General features: G+C 41.2%; 1 pseudogene; it reads left to right on the forward strand.

Annotated features, from left to right (window-relative positions):
- Positions 1-18,466, forward strand: part of LOC100948794 — a 96,971-nt pseudogene extending 78,505 nt beyond the window's left edge.
- Positions 18,467-18,778: the final 312 nt, after the last annotated feature.

Here is an 18,778-nt window from a genome sequence, read left to right on the forward strand (position 1 = left end):
AGCAACCTCAAACTCTTGGGCTTAAGTGATTCTCTTGCCTCAGCCTTCCAAGTAACTGGGATTTCAGGCACCTGCCTCAATGTCCAGCTAATTTTTGTTGTAGTTGTCATTGTTGTTTGGCAGGCCCAGGCCGTGTTCCAGTGCCTTAGCCACCGAACTATAAGCTCTGAGCCAGTTTTACCTGTCTTAGACGAATCATAAAAACAAGCCAATCAAAAAGGGGGGGGGGTGGGTGTCCAACTCCCTGCTGCTGTCCATGGTCCTGAAAGTTCTGCAGCCACAGACAACTTAACACCTCTCATTGCCTTGACCCTTAACTCATAACTGCAACTACCATTGATTATATTTATGTGTTCTCATCCCTAACTCAGCCTGGCTTCAACCAGAATGTCTTCAGAACAACCTGTTTCCCAGCTTAGCAGTCTTGGAAAGCAGCAGTGTATAAAAGTAAGGACTTTGGGGTCAGATTGGCCTGCATTTGAAGCTCAGATGCACAACAAGAAGAAAGCTATTAATGCCATCTGTCATCTGAAAATAGTGATACTATGTACTTCATAGGGCTGTTTAGAGAATTAAATGAGAAAATCCATATAAAGAGTTTAGCACAGACCCTGATATATAGTAAGTTCCCAGTAAACTTAACTTTTTATTATAATGGATTCTTTAATATATGTAAGGTGTTTAAAGAGACTGAATATTAACCTTCATTATACCTTCTGTATAGAATAATAGAATGAGCAAGTCCAGGTAGGAGACTGAGGCGGGTGGATTCCTTGAGCTCAGGAGTTTGAGATCAGCCTGAGCATGAGAGAGACCCATTTCTACTAAAAATAAAAAAAACTGAGGCAAGAGGATTACTTGAGCACAAGAGCTTGAAGTTGCTGTGAGCTTTGATGCCACAGTACTCTACTCAGGGCACCAGAGTGAGACTCTGCCTCAAAAAAAAAGGAAAGAATAATAGAATGGGCAAACACTTTGGGGTAATTCAGATGATCCAAATTCTGGTTCCAAAACACCAGCTGGATGATATAAAGCAGTATATTTAACCCTGCTGAGCCTCCTTTTTCTAATTTATAAAATAAGTCAGATAATGTGTTTGTCAGACTTTTCAATATTTTAGAGGATTATGTAGATGCCTGGATTAACATAAATATGTAATAAACGATGATCATTGTGTTTATGGCTACGGATTTGAGAGGAAGGCAAGATGTTATTATTTCTGATTATTTATGAGCCGCAATCTGTGAGAGCTGGAGTGCATACCAAGGACAAACAGCACAGAAGAGGTGCTTCATTCCGGGAAGCCCATTTCTCTGGAAGGGCTTGGTGGCACTCCTTTGTACAGTGAATCAATTATTTAAGGAAACTAGGGCCTTATTCATTAACTCAATTTCTTGACAAAGAAAAGAATTTTATAGAGAGAAATCCTGATCTTAGCCCTGCACACATTAATCTGGCTGTGTAACCTGGATAATCTGGGTCAAAATTGGACCCAAGAAAGGCTATAAATTATTCTGTCTGGGAAAAAATTATATTTCTAATTGTGAATCTGGTGCTGTCGTTGTATTCAAAGCCCAGCATGTTGAATATAAGTACTTGAGTTAGATTCCTGTTGACTAGCATAGTTTTGGAGAAATTCAGAGACTGTCAAAAATCCATTTGCAGATTACAACTCTGGGAATCATTCCCATGCACATAAATCCCTTCAGAGGTACCTTCTCAGGGAGACAGACTTTTGGAGGTTGAAGGAAGAACTGTCCACTGCACTTCACAGTTCCAACTGTGTGTTAATTAGAGCCAGATGGCAAGTGGCAAGAAAAATGAGGACAACAAGTCATCTCTTCTTGGCAGTCTATAAGCCACATGCAAACCCTCCAAGAGCCTGCATTAGCACATTTTCCCATCGAGGGAACACGCCTCCATTATCAAGCATGACCTAAAGAATCCAGACATGTTTTTAAAAGCCTCTGAGTCCCTGGGGTGGGGAACCAATCTGTGGGAAATATGGCACTACTCTCTGCCCACAGTATGCTCTGCTCTTGGAACCCTTGCTCAAGCATGAGTAGAACTTATAAAGTTAATGTTTCAAAAGCCTAAGATATCAGGGAGTGAGGAGTGACCCTATAGAAAGGTTGCCCCCACCATATATCTACTGAAGAGTATCTGGAAAAGTTCCAGAAGAATACTGTTCTTGGAAGACAGTATTGGGCACGCATCTGCCAATATGTGCAAACACCAAAATTTATTTTGGGGTCCACAGTGGTGGGAGAAGCAGGAAGTAAAGAAAATGAAGGGGAGTATGGTGACAGGGAGTGACGGAGGTTGAAGAGCTTGAGCCCAGAGGCTGGCAAACCCAGATTTGTTTCCTGTCACCAACATATCCTGGGCTACGGTGAGTAACTTATTTCTCTGTATCTCAGTCTCCTCTTCTGTAAAACGGGTCTACTAATAACAGCATCCACCTTGCAGAATTGTAATGGACGTTGAACTACGTAACCCACATAAGGACTTAGTCCAGAGCCAGCAAGTGGCGTGTGTTCAGTAGGACGTGTGCATAAGCATTTCTGGGTGTGTGAGGTACACAGTCTCACTTGGTATCACGGCACTATGAACTAATTATTATCTTTTATCCATTTTTAACATCAAGAAAATTGAGACTTAGAGAGGAAATGGAGTTTTCTTTGCATTTTACAGCTAGAAAGTGGCAAAGTATGATTCAAACCTAGGTGAGTATGACCCAGACAAACTTAGCTAATTTAATCAACATTGGTGCAAAAAGCCCAAACCCTCCCTGTAGGACAGATTCAGACACACCAAGTGAGCCAAGGGGAGCACTGCTCTGACCTCTTAAGTTGCAAAGTGGATACAGTTAAATTTATGAAATCACACCCCCCCCCAAAAAAAAAAACAACTAAAACACCTCAAAGCACAAGAAAAAAATTCAAACCATTTAACCAAAATATCTCCAGGTTCATAAAACTGCAAATGTAAGATTGCATATTTTCATAAAGTGAAGACCCTATGGAGAGGGCTGTGGACTGCCCACCTCATGTCTCTCCACTGTTCACCTCCAAGGAAGCAGAAGGGAGTGAACTCACGCTGGCTGAGCAATGACTGAGTGGCAGGTAGTGTGACGGGTGTTTTGTATAGATCTTATCACTTCATTCATCAGATAACACTAGTAGATTTGTATTACAATCATGCACTGCATAAAGAGGTTTCTGTCAACAACAGACCACGTGTATGACAGTCATCTCGTAAGATTTTCAAACCAGATTTTTACTATACCTTTTTTGTGTTTAGATACACAGCTGTTTACCTATATGTTACAATTGCCCTCAGTAACATTCTGTACAAGTTTGTGGTCTAGGAGACACAAGCCACCCACACAGCCTCTGTACACAGTAGGCTGTACCATCTAAGTTTGTGAACGTATACTCTGATGTTTTCACAATGAAATCACCTAACAGTCCAACTGTCAGAATACAGCCCTGTGAAGTGACACATGACTGTGTCAGCCACGCTTCAATGGGAGTAAACTGAGAGCCCGGTGGGCAGCTTGCTCAGGTCACTGAGAGGGGAACAGGCTCGGCTACACCAAGCACCACTTCACATGCGTCGTTCACATTGTCTATGATAAGATGTGTACCCCTAGAGGTGTTCTAAGCTCTCCTTCTATCCATACTGGACTTTCCCAGAGCCAACATTACTTAAGAAAAATTAACTATTCAATGGCATTGATATCATCACTGAGACCTGTGTGGGCGTAAAGTCTCAGAAATAGAAATGCTTTCCCAGACTCTAGGTCACCTCCAGGTTCAGGGTAAAGTAGAAACTTCTTTTTTATTCTTATTAAGCAGTCTACTCTGCTTTGTAACTTCTGTGTCTCATTTTTGAGACTTGCTTAAGTGTAAAATTCTCTTTCTCTGTGACCTTTATGCTCTTAGAAATTACACTGCACTGAACCTGAGGTTTAATTATTGTAAAGGGGTCAGCTATGTAAAAAGATAGACTTGAGGTTTTGCCAATGCAAAATCTCACCTGATAGGATAATGCATTTTGTTATGGGTTTATGGCAAAATTGCAGTTGAATGAATTATGCCACGCCAGGGAATGATATATCAGCACTTTTTGAACAAACCTTTTTTCTTGCAGCTTAGTAAGTTAGCTCTAAAAATTTTTTCTAGACAAAACCTGACTTGCAAAGTGTTGTTTTTAAATTACACATCCTTTAAGAGCACTAATCAATCTTTTCTGGAATTCGCCAAACTAAAACATTTTCCATTTTTAATTAAAGTAACTTTTTTTATATAGCACTAAGGTGACCTCTTCTATATTGAGGATTTGCAAGAACACTTTTAGAAAAAAAAAACATATTAAATTATCAATCACACAGAGTTCTACTTCTACCTAGGATGTAGAAAACTGAGAAAAGCTCCATAAGAAAAAAGTAGACAAACCTGAAAGTCATGACTTTCCTTAAACACATCCAAAATTCAAGGTCACAGAGAAATCAAATAGTCTTAACTCTGAGGACAGGTTCCTCAGAGGAAAAGAAGACCAAGCACTGGCTCACCTATTTCAAAATATGGGAGAAAGACATATCAGACCTCACGCAAGTGAGTAAGAAGAATTTAGCTAAAAGTTTCAACAAAGTCTGAGTGTGGGCTCCATGAAATTATAGACCCTTATTGTTTACAGACACCAGGGAAGCTTGCACACACTCACAGCCTCTTCTCCACAGACCTCCAACGGGTACTTAGGAGGAAGAGCAGACACCAGGAGAGATCGTCTCTGGGTGATTCAGCCCTCCAGTGTTGCTGGGCTAAATTCAAGAACTCCCAGTTGAACAAAACCTTTAAGAGGACAGGAGTGGGGCAGCAAATCCAGGACACAGCTGAAGACCCACTGCAGACAGGCAGAGGGCAAAAGAAAGTACACTCTACCCTGTGGAGTACATTGTTATGTGAAGCAGTCACATAACAATGAAGACATCAACTGACCTACACAATGCAATCCTAAGTGTATATGTGTGTGACAAAAGAATTTTAAATATATGGGGGGGAACAAATAGAATTGAAATAAGAAATAAACAAATCCAACAAATACAGGTGGAGATGAAAACACTCCTCTGTCAGTAATGATAGGATGTGTAAAAAGGAAATAATATAGAAGGCTTGGACAAAACCACTAATAAACTTGACCTGGTTGACATTTATAAAGCCCCTAACAACAGAATAATATGTATCTTTTAAGTGCACATGGAATATTCCCCCAAATATACCATTTTCCATGTGCAGGTCTACAGAGTTTTCAAAAAAAAAAAAAAATAGCAAAGTAGGAAAGACTTATTCTTTAGAACAGTGTTATTCTAAAACCAGACAAAGAAATCACCAAAATCAAGAAGGAGGAAGAGGAGGAGGGGGAAACTATAGAACAGAATTGTCTGACAGAATTTTCTACTCTCATGGAAATAGATGCATTAACCAATATGGTGGCCACCAGCTACTATGGCTACTAAGTCCTTGAAATGTGCTGATAGGACTGAGGAAATAAATTTCTAATTTTCTATCATAATTTAATCCATTTGTATTTGAATGGGTACAGCACATGTGGCTAAAGGTTATTATATTGGATAGTACAACTATTGAATAATGTCTATAATGAACAGAGATGCAACTACACTCAAAAATATTATCAAATGATATCCAGCAACTTATAAGAAGAATAAGACATCCTGACTGAATCAGGTTTATCCTGGGAATGTGAGGTTAGGTCAGCATTCAAAAATCAATCCATGTATTTCACCATAATACCAGACTAAAGAAGGAAACCATGCAATTCTATCAGGAGATTCAGAAAAAGCAGTCAGTCAAAAAAATTCTACATCCATTCATAATAAGAGCTCTTAGCAGGCTAGAAGTTAAAGGCAACTTCTTCAGTCTGGTAAAGGATATCTACAAAAAATTCAGGTAGTATCATGCTGAATACTTAAAGTCTAACACTTTGCTGCTAAGATCAGGAACAAGGAAAGAACATCCACTCTCATCAGTCCTTGTTAGCATTGCATAGAGGCTGTGGCTAAAGCAATGCAGCAAGAAAAAGATTAAAATGCATACAGGTCCTTCCACATAGTAAGTAATCTCCAAATGGCTCTTTCTCTAATACCCTCTCCTTAGAATGCCATAAACTTTTGAGTCAAAACTTCAAACTAAGACTTCGGGCTCAAGTTCCATAAGTCAACAGAACCTTAAGTCTTTTCTCCCCAAAAATAATTTTTTAAGATTTCTTTTGTCTTCCACTAAGAGATCTGTGTTATCATATATCTTCCTTTATCAGTTATGCACAAAAAGATACTTCAGGGTAGTTTTCTTTTTTTTTTAATTGATATATAATATATGTACACATTTTCACAGTACATGTGATAATTTAACATATTCACATACTTCAGTGTAATTGGGATATCCATTACCTTAAATATTTGTCTTTTCTTTATGCTAGAAACATTTGAATTACTCTTTTCCTGCTATTTTGGAATATATAATACATTTTTGTAAACTTTAGTAACCCTACTGACCTATGGAACAATAGGTCTCATTTCTTCTGACTGTATATTTGTACCCAGAGTGATTTTCATGTCTGTTGATTCACTTCCAGGGACCCAAGTTCAGGCAAAAATATTAAAGAAGGGTTAAGGTTGAGTTTCCCAAACACACAGGGTTCATTTGCAGACACAAGTGCTTCATTAAAGGCATGTTCCCAGGAGAAATCAATGAAGGGGAAGCAAGACAGGGAAGGAGAGAGAGCCCAGAAGGGGTTCAAGGGCAAGCAAAATCCCACAAAGAAGAGCTTGAGCCCCTTCAGCATGAAGTATGTATGAAGTGTAAGTTGTACCTCAAAGCTGTCCCAAGCCAAGGCAGGGAAGCAGGCTTTCATGCATCTAGTCTTTGTTTTATGGCTTCCCCAGAGAGACAAAAATGTCCAGACACTTTCCTTGTCAGGCTCCAATAACCCAAGAACTGTCCTCCAAGAAGAGCTACAGATGTGAGCTGTTGGGGGTAAAAGCAAACCAAAAGCTTCAGGTCACACAAATACAGAATCCAATCAGATCTGGGCAGAGCACCAACTCAATTCTCCACACTTGTTTACTGAGCATCTACTTTGAACCAGAGCTCCTTCTAGACCCTTTACAAACATTATCTCGCTTAATCCCCATAACTACACTGAAAGATCTGCAGTATTACTTCCATATTCTTATTTAATCCTGACAACAACTCTATGAGATATTTCTTACTAGTTCCATTGTAAAGATTAGAGCACTAAGGCTCAGAGAGGTTAAGTCAATTCCTCAAGATGACACAACTGATAAATGTTAGGGGTGAGGTTCAAGTAAGGGTCTACTGTTCGGTTGGTTGGTTGGTTTGTTTGTTTTTTAGCATGTGGTGTATCTCTTCCTCCACTCTTGCCATTCTTACCATCAATACTGAAGTCCTTTCTGCTGCCCATGCCTATGGCCATAATTCCATAAGCAATTTCTCCCACTCAGACCATTCTCACCGTCCACCTCTAGGTCCTTATCTAAACTTAGCTTCTAGGTCTCTATCTAAACTTAGCCTCTAGGTCCCTATCTAAACGTAGCTTCTTGTGTCTCAGGCCTGGTCTGTCAATGCCCTGCTCTCTACTGCCGATCCAGTTGGGAAAGACTTCCTTGATAGAATTCCAGCCAGAGATTAATAATTGAGATTAAAAGGGTAGAATTGTTTGTCTCAATGAATGGAATTCCAGCTAGTCTCAAGAATCCAGATTGAAACTCAGTGGGAAGCAGACTATACAAGATTCTTGTTTGACCACGTGACAAGGGAGCCAAAAAGAGTAGTCTTTGAAGAAAGCTTTTAAAGAATTCCAAGTGTTCTCTCTACACCTGTCACGCTCTTACCCAGTTACTCAGAGTCTTCTTCACTCATTCTGCCTCCCAAGGCACAGCCAGAAGGAAGGTCTCCAGTTTCTCCACTGAAGTAGCCCAGCTCCTTCTCCTCACCTCTTCTCTGGATGACCAACCCCAGAGCAAAGCACATCAAACTAATCGGCAGTTTTCCTCATGCCTTAAGGGTAAGCAGTAGACAAAGTCCTTCCACTAGACAGAACCCCAAGAGTTTCAGGCCAAACAGAGATTGGAGAGCCTGCCAGTGTGTGGGGACAGGTGTGGCCACATTGCAGGTAACCAGAGCTGCCTCTAAAAGCCTCATAACATTGGCTACAAAATGACAGTGAGAACAAAAGGGCATCAAAGGGCATCTCATGAGACTGGAGAAGCAGAAATAAAACAGAGGATATCTCACCAAACAGCAAAGAGCAGCTAGCGGCCAGTGAGCATGCAGCCACACACCTTCTATCATTCGTATTATATATCTTTTATTTATATGTCACCTTGAGCCTTACATATTCTCATGGAATCCCTGCTTTACAGATGCAGAAAACAAGGCTCAGAGAGATTGAGGACTTGTCTGGGGTCACACAGTACTTGGAAGTTGTAGTCAGGGGTGTCTGAAAGGCTCTGAAGCCACACTCTGTTACAGAGCTCTGGCCATGGCAAAGTGCCTAGTCTCGAGTCTGGCTGCCTTTAAACCCCAGCTGTGCAACTCCTTGGCTGTGCAGCTTGCTATGGGCTGTTGTAACAAAGTCTGACAAACAGAAATTGATTATCTCATGGTTCTAGAAGCCACAAGTCCAAAGTCAAGTTTTGACAGTGAGGTCATTTTCTTCTGAGTAGAAGCAGACAGGATCTGCTGCGTGCAATGGGCCTGGTTCCGGGGGGTTGCTGGTAGTCTTTGGCATTCTTATTAGAGCCTTACCCAGTCACTGCTGTCACCCTGTGTGCATCTCTGGGTCCAAATTTCCCTTTTTTATAAGCTCACCAGTTATATTGGGTTAGGGCCCACCTTAATGATCTCATCTTAACTAATTTTACCTGCCTTCATGCCATTTCAAAATAATAGTAACATTCTCAGATCCTAGGGGTTAATACTTCAACATATAAATGGGTGTGGGAATACGATGCAAGCCATAACAGTTAGCAATCATTTTTTTCTCTATGTCTCAGCTTATTAATGTACCAAATGGAACTATTATAGTATTGTGAAGATGCCATGGTGCTCTACCAACAGCAACAAAGTAAAAAAAAAAAAAAATTAAAATACACAAAGCACCTAGAACATGGGCCAGCAAGCTATCACCTAAATACAGCCTGCCACTATTTTTGTACAGCTAGCAAACTAAGAATTTTTATATATTTTTAGAGTTGAAAAAAAATCAAAAGAATAACATTTCATGATACATGAAAAATAAAATTTAACTTTTTCAATAAAGTTTTTTAATTGACAGGATTTTTCAATTGAAAAATTTAACTTTTTTCAATAAAGCTTTTTAATTGACAGGATAATTTTAATTTTTTTTATTTAGTGGGTACCAGTGAGGTTGAGGTACAAGGATATACTACGCAGTGGTGGAGTCTGAGCTTTCACTGTAACCATCACCTGGACAGTTGGACAATGTACATTATGCAAAGGTAATTTTCCATGGTCATGCCCCCCTACCCTCCCACTTTTTGGAGTCTCTGGTATCTTATCATTCCACTCTGTGCAGCCATGCATATCCACAGTTTACCCCTGACTCAAAAAGGGTTATTAGAACTCACCATGCCCACTTATTTACATATTGCCTATAGGTTTTTTGGCAGGACAATGGCTGGGTTGAGAAGTTGCAGTAATTGCATAGACCACACAAGCTACCAAGCCTAAAATATGTACTGTCTTACTCTTTCTAGAAATGTTTGTCAACCACTGACCTGGAAGGCTATGTATGTAGTAAGTATACAGTAAGCACCATATTCACATTGCCTTTCAGTATATTTTTCCCTTTTCTTTCACCATGAGAGGAGTCATCTGCCTGTGCAATCTTCTGTAGCAAGACTTTTCAACTCCTATGATAGAGGAGGGAGGATGTCCCCACTCACAGTCGGCCCCCTGTATCCTGGGGGATGGGGCTCCCAGGCCTCTCCAACTCCTCCCCTGAGTTGACCAGTTTCCCCCACCACACTCAACAGCTGCTCCTCTGGCTAATCAAGTCCGGGCCAGTGAGCTCGCTCCTCTGGCGCTTGTCTCAGCAATTCTGTTTCCCCCACTGCACAAGTTCCCCACAGCTCCAATGAGTCCAAAGGTGAGCACTCCAAACCTTAAATTATTTACATCTGAAAACTCTAAGCGCTTTTTCTCCCTTTCAGTCATGTCAGCAGTTGGCATCCCAAGCTCAATACTCCTCCTTCCTGTTGGAAGCTTCTGCCTCCTTCTGACAGGAAATTTGCATCTTCCCTCCTTCTGTGGGAAATTTGCATCTTTGAAAAAGTACTGTGCACACTTTTTTTTTCATTTCTCACTGGCCAAAAAAAGAAGTGAAGCCCCATTTTAGTGAGGTGGTTCATCTGGGATACCCAGGAGGAAGAGAGCAGAAGAAGATGGGTGGACAAGAAAGCAGTGTGCAGGGGTGTTTGTGGAAAAGGAAAAAAAAGAATATATTACATGCTGAGTCAGCAAGACTGGCTCACATGGAACAAAAACTCACAGTTCAGATGGGGAGAAGAAACTTTTGCTTGCAATGATCTGAAGAGCGGAGAGTTTAATTCCCAAAGAGACCACAATTGTTTGGCTCCACATGTTCATGGCTTTATAATGGATAGCATGTAGTGTCCACTTGGGTTTTTTTCCCCCTTTTTAAAATTGTAGGATTTAGAAACAAAACCAAGTTATAGGCAGATTAAAGTCTTCAACTCTTAATTAAAGGTTTGCATTCAGCCATATGCATTCAGCCTCAGAATTTTTTATCCAGACCTCCCAGTTGCCATTGAGAAGGAACGAGAAATTCTAAAAATAAGTCAGTTACAAGCACAGTCCCTCTGAGGTCAAACCATTGTCCCCAAGGAGGACACAGCTGCTGTTATTACTGTTGTTATGCCAGTGAGGCTTGGGTCAGACTGGGACAGAGACACCTCCCTGGTGGGAACAGGGGAAGAAGGCTCACCCATACAAGAGCCCCGCGTAGTTCCCAAGTGACCCCATGTTCTAGAAAAGTTCCACTCTCTGCAAATCCCTCTCTCCCCTAACCCTTCAGTTTTGTTCATCTCACTCAATGGCAATCCCAGCTTCAGCTGCTGAGGCCAGAAACCTTAATGCTTTCTCTGACAGCTCCCTTTCTCCTACATCCCACATGCAACAGCCTGCTTACAAATCACACTAGTTCTTTCCAGGACTGGGTACAGGACCCCTGTCCAGAGATTAAGAATTTAAAAATGTCTACAGCACAGCATTAAACCAAGCTCAGGGCCCTTCTGAGAGAGGTATGTTGGGTGGCAGCATGGGTCACACACCTGTGAAGCCAGCCCTGGCCCCACGTGCTAAGGCACATCTAAAACCTCACCACCTGCCTCCAACTCCACTGTGAATGACCAGGTGTGAGCTCCCCTCCAGGCCTCTGCAGTTTCCTGGACTCTTGGACAATGGACTCTTCAGTCTATTTGTAGCACAATGGGCCAGACTAAGTCATGTGACATATCTCTTCTGCTCACAACCCTCCACTGGCTTTTCATGTCACCCAGAGTAAAAGCCCCAATCCTCACACTGACCAGCAAGTCTCTCACCTCCCGCGGGACCTCTCTGGACTCACTTCCGACTCTCCCCCGAAGCTTTGCTTCAATCACACAGCATCCCCAACTGTCTTCAAACCAGATGAGCATGCTTCTTCCTTGTGGCATTCACCTTGTTTTTCCCTTTTCCCAGAGTCTGTCCTGGGTGCATAGTCTGGCCTCCCCCACATCTTTTAAGTCTTATTCATTCAACTCATGTTTGTGGGGTGCCGATGATATGCCAGATACTATCCTAGGCACAAATAGTTGGATCCATCATCTTTCTGATTGCCACTGAGGTAGAGCATTGTTTATGAACTCCTGGTGATTATATAGCTGTCTTTCTGTAGGTTGCCTATTTGCCTTATATAAAAGTCACTTACAAGGTGCTTACTTTGTGCCAGACACCACTCTCATAGCCCCCTATAAAAGAAGTACTTTGGTTATCCCAACTTTATAAATGAGAATTAAGTGACTTATCCAAGATCACATCTTTATCATATTTATTTGTAGGAACTCTTTATATATAATGACTATTATCCATTTGAGTGTTATATATACATATAATATGGATATCTACTCAAATGGATAATAGCCATTGTATGTATATATTCTGTCTGCATAACAGGGGAAAGATTCACCAGCTACCTCCAACTATCTTACTATCATCTTTTCTATATACTGAGTTATATGTACTAACTAGCAGAAACATTTTATCTTACCTTATATATTATTTATCTATTTCTGTGTAACAAATTATTACCCCCAAAATATTTGGAAGTTTAAAATCACTAACATCTATTATCTCCTGCATATTCTAAGGATTTTGGAACTACTTGGATAGGTGATTCTAGCTTGGGGTTTTTCATGTGACTGTAGTCAAGCTATCAGCAGAGTTGTGGTTATCTCAAGACTCAGCTGGAGTAGAAAACTCACTTCTAAGCTCATTCATGTGATTTCTGGCAGGCCTCAGTTTTTGCCAGCTTTTGGCCAGAACCTTCCTTTCCTAACCAACATGAGCCTCTCACAATACGGCAGCCGGCTTCCTCCCAAAGGAATGATTCAAGGGAGAGGAGGAGTAAGAGGAGGGAAGCTTCATCTTTTATAAGCTACAGTCAGAAATGACATTCTATCACTTCTTAAACTGGCTGAAGGTGGCACACGCTAACCCTGGTAGGAGGGGCCTATCCGTGCGTGTGAGCACTCAGAGGCCAGGATCCCCAGGGCCATCTTGGAGGAGGGCTGCTGTATTGTGGGTCCAGTATTATTCTGTTAGTCACTTGCTATGGAAATACACACATCCTAAATGGCACTTATAAAAAGGAGAAACTCAGAGCTCTAAATCTCAGAGATGCAATCCTGAGATATAATCCTGCTGCTCTGACAAAGTCTCAGACTGGGCAGCTTATAAACAACAGAAACCTAAGACTTCTTGTTAATTCTCCCAAGCCAGACAGCACATAGAGAAGCAGCAAACTCTCCCTTGCCTTCTTCTACGGGCACTAATCACATTCATGGGGGCCCCAGACCCATAATCTAATTGCTTGCCAAAGGCCCCACCTCCTAATACCATCACACTAGGAGTTGTAATTTCAACATGTGAATTTGGGAAAGGGAACACAAACTATCAGTCCATTGCAGGATTTATGCTTCCCAGTATCCCTATGCCCAAGATTGATAATGCAAGCAACAAAAACCCTCTGGTTATTTAAAGCAGGAAGCAGGTTTATTTAAGGATGCTGAATAACTTTAAAAAGCTACAGAAGAGCTGGAAGATTACACATTTGAAGGGGACACAGCACAAGGAGGCAAATTCATACTTAAAGAAGATCCAGTAAAGACATCGCAGCTCACACACCGAAAGCCACCGACACTGGACACCAATGTTGCTGTTAGAATCTAGTGCTTCACCTAGAATTAGAAAGTGGCTGATTCTGCTTGCCAGAATAGATTCTGCATGGTCCTCCTTCTTCACCAGTATCTGATTCAAATGGCAGGAACAGCTGACTGGCAGAACCAGCTGATGAGTCATGTAATAGGCTGTGGTCTAGCTGCAAAGGATACTGAGAAAGCAATCATCCATCATTTCCAGCTTACAGGCTGGCTGCGCTTCATCATTTCAAAGATTATTTTAGACATAAAAACTTCAGATGCTGAGCAGCCAACAACAATGGAAAATATCCACCATGCTCACAAAATGTGGTGAGTTAGAAAACAGAGCATGTTTAACCTGGAAGGGATCTCAGTCATAGAAGAGATCCCATGCTCTCATCTTACTAATGAACAGTCAAGGCTCTGAAAAGTGAAAAGAACTGTCTAAAGCAACATTAGAAATAAGAAACAAAAGGCAAGATTTTTCCTCTTGGCTCCAGACTCCCCTTTGCTACCAAAAGGTTCTAAATCCCTATAGTAATGCAGATCCACATGGAAATTTGATAAAGACTATGGACTCTTTCTCGGGATAATAATTTTTTTCTTTCTATTTTTATTTTTATATTTTGTCTTTTCTTAAGTCAAATACACATAGATCATGAATACATTCATGCATATGTTTTAAAAATAACATAGAATATGTAGGATTATTGACAAAATAAATTACACTGGCCAGGCATAGTGGCTTACACCTGTAATCCTAGCACTCTGGGAGGCCAAGGCGGGTGGACTGATTGAGCTCATGGGTTCAAGACCAGCCTGAGCAAAAAGTGAGCCCTCGTCACTACTAAAAATAGAAAAACTAAGGCAAGAGGATCACTTGAGCCCGAGTTGGAGGCTGCTATGAGCTATGACACCACGGCACTCTACCCAGGGCAACAGCTTAAGATTCTGTCTCAAAATAAATAAATAAATAAATAAATTACATTGAAGTGCAGCTAAAGAAGTACTAAAACAAACTTGCAGTACACATAATAATGTGTACATAATAATGTGCAGTACACATTATTCTTTATCAACACATTAAGAACAAAATGTAGTAGCAGGTCTAACAACTGCAAATTTCAAAGAACTGATGGTCACAAAGGGTATTTGAAGATTCTGTAACAAATGTACAAAATATGAAAATAGTTATGGTTTCCAGTAGTGACAAAGTCACGAATTATTGGCTTCATCTTTTTTTTTTTTAATTATTGGGGATCCATTCAGAGTGCAAAGAACCTGGTTATGCTGATTGCACTTGTCAGGTAAAGTCTCTTCTATTTCTGTCCCATCCCCAAGAGGTGTGTCACACCCCATGACCCCCCTCTCCTCCCTGCTTCCCTCTTTCTGCTCCCCCATCCCTCACCGTGTACTAGGTCATCAATTGTCCTCATATCAGAACTGAGTACATAGGATTCATGCTTCTCCATTCTTATGATGCTTTACTAAGAACAATGTGTTCCACTTCCATCCAGGTTCATACAAAGGATGTAAAGTCTCCATTGTTTTAGTGGCTGAATAGTATTCCATGGTGTACATATACCACAGCTTGTTAATCCATTTCTGAGTTGGTGGACATTCAGGCTGTTTCCACATTTTTGGTGATTATAAATTCAGCTATGATAAACAGTCTTGTGCAGGTGTCCTTGTAGTAGGATTTTTTTTTCTTCTGGGTAGATGCCCAGCAATGAGACTGCAGGATCAAATGTGAGGTCTACTGTGAGTTCTTTAAGAGTTCTGCATTCTTCATTCCAAAAAGGCTGTATTAGTTTGCAGTCCCACAATCAGTGTAAAAGTGTTCCCTTCTCTCTACATCCGTGCCAGCATCTGCAGTTTTGAGATTTTGTGATGTGGGACATTCTCACTGGGGTTAGGTGTTATCTCAGGGTGGTTTTGATTTGCATCTCTCTGATAATTAGGGATGATGAGCATTTTTTCTTTTTTTTTTTTTTAGAGACAGAGTCTCACTTTATCGCTGTCAGTAGAGTGCCGTGACATCACAACTGACAGCGACCTCCGACTCCTGGGCTTAGGCGATTCTCCTGCCTCAGTCTCCCAAGTAGCTGGGACTACAGGCGCCCACCACAACACCTGGCTATCTTTTGTTGTTTTTGTTTGTTTGCAGTTTGTCCAGGGCCAGGTTTGAACCCACCACCATTGGTATATGGAACCAGCACCCTACCCACTGAGCCACAGGCACTGCCCCAGATGTGCATTTTTTCACATGCTTGTTAGCCATTCACTTATCTTCTTTAGAGAAGGTTCTATTCATTTCTCTTGCCCAGGGATATAAGGGATTGTTGGCTCTTCTTATGTTGATTAATTTGAGTTCTGTGTAGATCCTAGTTATCAAGCTTTTGTCCAATTCATAATTTGCAAATATCCTTTCCCATCATGTAGGTTGTATATTTGCTTTGGTTGTTGTCTCCTTAGCTGTACAAAAGCTTTTCAGTTTAGTTAAGTCCCATTTGTTTATTTTTGTTGTTGCAATTGCCACTGAAGTCTTCTTCATAATATCTTTCCCAGGCCAACACTTCAAGTGTTTTCCCCACACTTTCTTGGAGGATTTTTATTGTTTCATGCCTTATATTTAAATCTTTTCTCCATCTTGAGTCAATTTTAGTGAGTGAAGAAAGGTGTGGGTCCAGTTTCAGTCTATTACACATGGACATCCAGTTCTCCCAGCACCATTTGTTGAATAGGGATTCTTTTCCCCAGGGTATGTTTTTGTTTAGTTTATCAAAGATGAGGTGGCTATAAGATGTTAATTTCATCTCCTAGTTTTCTATTCAGTTCCAGATGTCTATGTCTCTGTTTTTGTGCCAGTACCATGCTGTTTTGATCACTATGGCCTTGTAGTACACCTAAAGGCTGGTAGGCTGATGCCCCAGCTTTGTTTTATTACTAAGAATTGCCTTAGCTATACAGGTTTTTTTTCTGGTTCCATACAAAACAAAGAATTATTTTTTCATCTTCAAAGTATGATGTTGATATTTTAATGGGGATTGTATTGAATCTGTAGGTAGATTTGGGAAGTATATCCAGTCTCTTCACTGAGGTTTCATTCCCACATTTGTAATTGAGAAATGGTTAAAATCAGTTAATGGTCAATAGAAAAAAAATGTTTCTGTCCAAACTGACTAATCCTTTATATCCTATACACAGACCAGTGGGGACTTGAGAAGTCAGCACTAGTTAAGAACTGAATAGATGATGAAGATTCCAACCTGTCTAGATCTCCAGTCACAGAGTAGAGAAACGCAGGGGCCAATTAAATAGGTTAAAACTGATTATGAATGGAGAGTTTGCAGACCAGTTCTCTCTTACCAGTAATATGGGGGTGGTGTGAATGTGGGTGTGCATCTAAGGGTGTGCACACACGTGTGTATGGGTCTTTTCCCATTATAGGATAATACTATATTTACAGACACAGAAAGACAGCATGATAAATTACTAAATGAAAAAGGCACATTGCAGAACAAGCTGTAACAGTAACAGCCAATATTCACCGATCCCTTAGTCAAGAACTTACAGATATCACGTCATTGAATCCGCTGACCAACATTTGACAGAGCTCTTCTTATTAGCTGATTTTACAGGTGAGTGAAATGAACTGTGGAGACATGAAGTAACTTGTCCAAGGTTGCAGAGCTGCTAAATGATGGAGGTGGTATTCAGGAACAAGGTGTCAGATGGAGGTGGTATTCAGGAGCAAGCTATCTGACTCCCGAGCTTGGCTTCACATCTGTTCAGCTGATCCACTTTTATTTTTTTATTTTCAATTTTTTCTTTTTATTTTTTATTTTTTGCTGGTTTTGGCTGGGGCTAGGTTTGAACCCACCACCTCCGGCATATGGGACCAGCGCCTTACCCTTTTGAGCCACAGGCGCTGCCCTATTTTCTATTTTTTCAAGAGAGAGCCTTGATCTCCTGCCTAGACTCACTGCAACCTCCAACTCCTAGACTCAAGCTACCCTCCTGCCTTGGTCTCCTGAGCTGGGACTGCAGGCACATGCTACCATGCCCAGCTAATTCGTTCTATTTTTTACAGAAACTAGAGTCTCACTATGAAGCTCACACTGGTCTTTGCCCCACGCCAGACTCCCAGAATGCTGTGATTACAGGTGTGAGCCACTGCACCAGGCCTGATCCACTTTTTACAATTAAATGCTGCGTGTAATAGGAACACATGGATACACACACCTAAGCAAAGATGGACTAGGGAGGGGGAGAGCAGACTTCACTGCTGGTAGTAGACAAAGAGATGAACAGCTTATATAAACAGGCTCATTTTTCTCCATTTCTCTACTATCAAAGTCAAGAACTGCCTAATGACTCCATCAAGAAGGATCCAGCTCCTGGTCCTATTTCTCAGGAGGCCTCAAGTCCAGATACTACAGAGGAAATAGATCATAAGCCTAAACTCTGCAGGCTGGATAAAGGTGAGACTGCCCATGGCTTTCACTTCAGCACCATTCAGGGTCTGCCAGGCTCATTCATCAAAGAGGTGCAGAAGGACAGCCCTACTGACCTGGCTGGCCTGGAAGACAAGGACATCATCACTGACGTGAATGGGGTGAATGTGAGGGATGAACCTATGAAACAAACGGTGGTGGACAGAGTCCAGAGCACTGGGAAGAATGTCACAATGCGAGCTGTGAAAGAAGGCTTATGACTATTTTCAAGCTAAGAAAATCCCCATTGTCTCCTCCATGGCCGAGCCACTGGAAGCCCCCTCAGATTCCAAAGAAGGAACATTAGTGGCACCAGAGCATGACTCACGTGCTAAAGAAAGATGGAGCCCACAGCACAGCCTCACACTCTTCTTTCAATTCTGAAGATACAGATGTGATGAGAACAAATAACGGCTTTGGCTGATAGTCGTTTCTGGGTATTTAGACAAAAAATGAGTTGCCACCTGTTTACTGTCAGAGGGGAAAGCTTCTCTGGAAACCATTCTTCATGTGTGGTTGTTTTCTGTTATTTCTTAGGGGTGGGTGGCTATCGGAGATGGCTTCTTTATGGTCAGCTTAGGAAGAGCTAGGGCGGGAGCCAGATTCTTTCCTTGTGATCTCTTCCAAGGTTCAACTTTCCATTTCTCTGCAGGATGAGGCTCCTTGAATACCAAAGATGATTGTCAGTCTGTATATGTGAGAGCTGCTAATTAAAGTCTCTGAGCAGATAAGTCTC

This window comes from Otolemur garnettii, unplaced genomic scaffold (genome assembly GCF_000181295.1).
Source record: "Otolemur garnettii isolate 467f Iridium unplaced genomic scaffold, OtoGar3 scaffold00257, whole genome shotgun sequence".
Classification (NCBI taxonomy): Eukaryota; Metazoa; Chordata; class Mammalia; order Primates; family Galagidae; genus Otolemur; species Otolemur garnettii.